Here is a 4,095-nt window from a genome sequence, read left to right on the forward strand (position 1 = left end):
GTCCCTGAACGTCCCTCACGACTCAGCGTGAAGGACTTTGAGTTGTTACTGAGCAGACAGTCACAACCAGAGGACTCAACTGACTGGCCTCTCTCCGGTCGGATTTCACAAGAGGACAAAATTCAAAACCAACTTTTCTTCAATATTTTCTTGAAAAAATAAACTTTGATTTTCAGCAGATATCTGAAATGATCTTTTCTCAGTATAAATGTTTTTATCAGCCAGAACAAACATCATTTGTTTCTTGTCTTCTTTATTTTAATCAGGTTTTGGTGGACTGACCCAGGAAACGGTTCAGATCGATTCACCTGCACCTCAAACACATGAACAACTTTAAACTGCTGACAAATGAGCCACAGAGGCTCTTCTTCTCAGCACGTAGCTGCAGAGGAAGCTGCTCTTCACGGTTTGAGTGATGAACCGCGTGGTCCTGGTGCCTGACCTGTTTGTTTAAACTGCTGCTGCACAAACGATTTAAACATTTTCACTGATAATTCAACCAGATCAAATCCTGAATCAGGTTTCATTTTGGTTTGCAGCTCAACAGGAAATCCTGTGATGGTTTAGAAGTTACTCCCCTACAAAGGCCTAAAACTGTGGAGTAGCACTCGCTACTGTCTTAGACACCCCCATAAACATCAATGATGACCTTATGACCTTTAGGAAGACGGCTGGATTGTTGCAAGATTGGAAACTCTGAGCACGACTCTCTCAGACCACGACATGTTAGCATGATGCTCCCACCACGGGTTATTTCTAAGACTTCATCAGGATGACGGCCTTAGCCTCGGCAGAAGGCCGGTCCTGCTTCAAATCCCTAACATCCAAACTTATCCAGACATAACTCAAGGGATGAACCAGTTTAAACCAGGTCTTTACTCGTCCTAAAAAAGCTCAATCCTCAAACAAGGAGCAGAGTGCAAAGGAGGGAGCTAAACAAATCAAAGTCCTAGTTGAGTAGGAGGAGTCGTGCTGTGTGGGGTACAGGTTGTACCACCAACCACTTCCTCCCACTGACTCCGTACCCCCTGCGTTGACATCATAACAAGATTTGGTTTCAATTTCAGGCTGTTATGATTGTTTCAGGGCCCATAAGTCCTCTGTGCTGCTGCTCGACATATTGTTGGTTTGGATCATTTAGTTTCAGCAGCGACAGGCTGAAGCCTCCGCCCTCCGCCCTGCCATCCACTGCCGTCTCTACAAAGTTACACTGAATTAGAAGAGGCACGCTAATTGCCCTGTAAGTACTGCAGAAAGCAGCTGGAGATTAGCAATAACAGCTAATTAGCCGGGCTGCAGTGGAAATCAAAGCTCACACGTGAGGATAAACACAGTGTGCTGTTTGTCTGCACACAGCTCCAGGTTGACACATCTGTCGCGGCCCGTAGCAACTGTAAAAACACTGCAACATGTGGCCGAGTCGTTGTTTTAACGCTGAGGAATATTTTCCCTCGTAAACATGTGAAGTAAGTGGTTCTCCTGGTGCTGGACGCTCTGCAGGCCCATGGAAGTCATTAAAGACCTCAGCTTAGAAGAAGAAACTGTTTCTGATGCGTGGGATTAACTCGGAACTGTACGTCATCCTTTCTGCTCACCAAAAACATCAGCTGTATATTCACAGAAAACAATCATAGCTTTCTTCTGCACGTCCACCACAGAAGCTGCTGCTCCACTTCTGGGTTTAGTTGAGGAGTTCATGAAGACAAAGCAGCAGTTAGAAAAATGTTTCCGTGTTGTGTTTGGGAAAGTGAAACAAAAGTTTAAGGGCCAGCAGAAACAAATCTGTTTCCACTGAGGACTTGGCAGCAGACTAGTGTTTTTAAAGTGACTCGGCGCTCGTTAGAACCAGGAACCTTTACATGTTGCTCTGCTTTAGGTGAATCAACTTCAAGTTTTATCTGAGGAAATGGAGAAACTGAGATCCAGGAGAATGTTTCTGTCCTAGTGAACAGGAACCATCAGGATCCGTCAGGAACCTTCAGGATCCGTCAGGACGGGGGTGTCAGGAACCTTCAGGACGGGGGTGTCAGGATCTGTCAGGATCCATCTGGATCCGTCAGGATCTGTCAGGAACCATCAGGATCCGTCAGGACGGGAGTGTCAGGAACCTTCAGGACGGGGGGGTCAGGATCCGTCAGGATACATCAGGATCCGTCAGGATCTGTCAGGAACCATCAGGATCCGTCAGGACGGGGGTGTCAAGAACTTTCAGGAGGGGGGCAGGAACCATCAGGAACCTTTAGGACACTTCTCTCACCAATGGGGAAACCCGATCACTGCCCGCCCGTCTGCCGGGTCTCCCTCCGGCTGTAACTGAGGCGCCTCGGTGACCTCAGGGGTTGCCATGACTCCTCGACAGGCGGTCCACAGCCCCTCTGCCCCTCTGCCCGCCGCCCCGCTCAGATTCAGGAGGTTAGACGATAGAAGGAGCCTCCCTCCCCTGGATAAATAACTTTCTGAGCTCTTGTTTCTTCATCAGCGGTCAGACGGCTCAGGAAGAGTCTGAACTCTTGGTTCTGTCAGGAGAGATGAAGGAAGCTGGTAATGTTGGTCTGGAAACATCTGCTTTCTTCCTGTTATACTGACAGATTCTCCTCTCCTTCCTGTTGTTGATAAAGAGAAGAAGCCGAAGCCTTTGAGTCGTTTCAGGTGTCTGTGCTGTGACTCTCACAGTTTCATTTTTTTGCAGCTGTTTTTTCCTCTCATTTGCTCAGGAAGCTAATAGCTCTTTGAGACTAATTGTTGTCCTGATGTGCTTCATCTTCCAGCCGTTGGTGGCGTTTTCTCAAGCTAATTAGCCACCAAACCAGGCCAAGCGAGGACTGGAATAAGGTCGGGAAATATGCAGATTTCTGCTGCTCTCGTTTATACCGAGCCTTTCTTAATCAGACGATTGAAGGAAATGTGTTTATCTGATGAATCTCTCTGACTTTGTTGTTGTTGTTGCTGGACACAAAGCTGGAGATCAGCTGTTAGTTTACCAGTTTGAAGATGTTTGAGTCCTGATCTGAGACCAGAGTTAAACTGAGAGGTCAGGAACGTCCGGACACTCCTGGTTGTCTTACAGAATATCTTTAACACCATCAGACTTTTACCTCATCGTCATCTTTAGTGTCTCATTCCTGCCTCCTCTTCAGCATCGCCTCCTCCATGATCCTCCTCTTTTCTGTTAATCTGCAGGATGACAGGAAAGAAGTCAAATATAAACACCACAGCTGAAAGCTTCTTACAGACCTAAAACCACCAAACCTCTGATCAGGCGTTTAGGCCTGAAGAGCTGCTGACTCAGATTACAGGATGTAGGTTAGTTTTACCGTCTATCATCGCTCGAATCGATGCCGATAACTAACGGACTCGTTTATCTGATCTGGGTCAACAGTTCTTCGGTTGTTTGTTTGCATTTCTTCCCAGTATTTACAGTTGTTTAACGTCTTGTACCAGAACCTCGGCGCCTCCATCTGTTTCCGGTGGAGGTCTCGGCCTCTTCGTCAGCTCCTCCTCTTCATTAAAGACACTCAGATTCTATTCTTAGATTCCCCCCACCTCCCCGCTCATTTTAGGAGGAAAACTGGGTCTCTCTTTCATTTCCAGCTGCAGCACCGGCCCGGGTTGAGCTGCAGTCCCAGACGCCCTCCTAGCAGGGGTGCTGGTGGGGTAATATGGATCTTAGCTGGGGGGGCACGGTGACAGCCCCATGAAGCAGCTCTTTACTTCATTGCATTTTAATTACGGCGCTCGTTCAGCAGCTCCAGGCCCGCTCTCCGGCTGTGGGCCGTCCAGGAAGATAATAAACTTCTGCTTTCAGGTAATTACTTAATCTGGACAAACCCGAGTGTTAAGGAGTGCTATTAGGAGGCGGGACGATAAATCAGGGGGAGTTTACTCGACAGCACAATCAGTCTTTGGAACCTCACAGTCTTTTAAGGAGCGAAATTACACAAACAGCGAGCTAACGATGTAGGATGGAGAGTGAAGGAACACCGTCAGCTCTGCTGCCACCGCCGCTGTCCCTCCAACCGACCGCTGTACCTCCAACCATCCTCTGTACCTCCAACCATCCTCTGTACCTCCAACCATCCTCTGTACCTCCAACCA

This window comes from Kryptolebias marmoratus, unplaced genomic scaffold, assembly GCF_001649575.2.
Source record: "Kryptolebias marmoratus isolate JLee-2015 unplaced genomic scaffold, ASM164957v2 Scaffold26, whole genome shotgun sequence".
Lineage (NCBI taxonomy): Eukaryota > Metazoa > Chordata > Actinopteri > Cyprinodontiformes > Rivulidae > Kryptolebias > Kryptolebias marmoratus.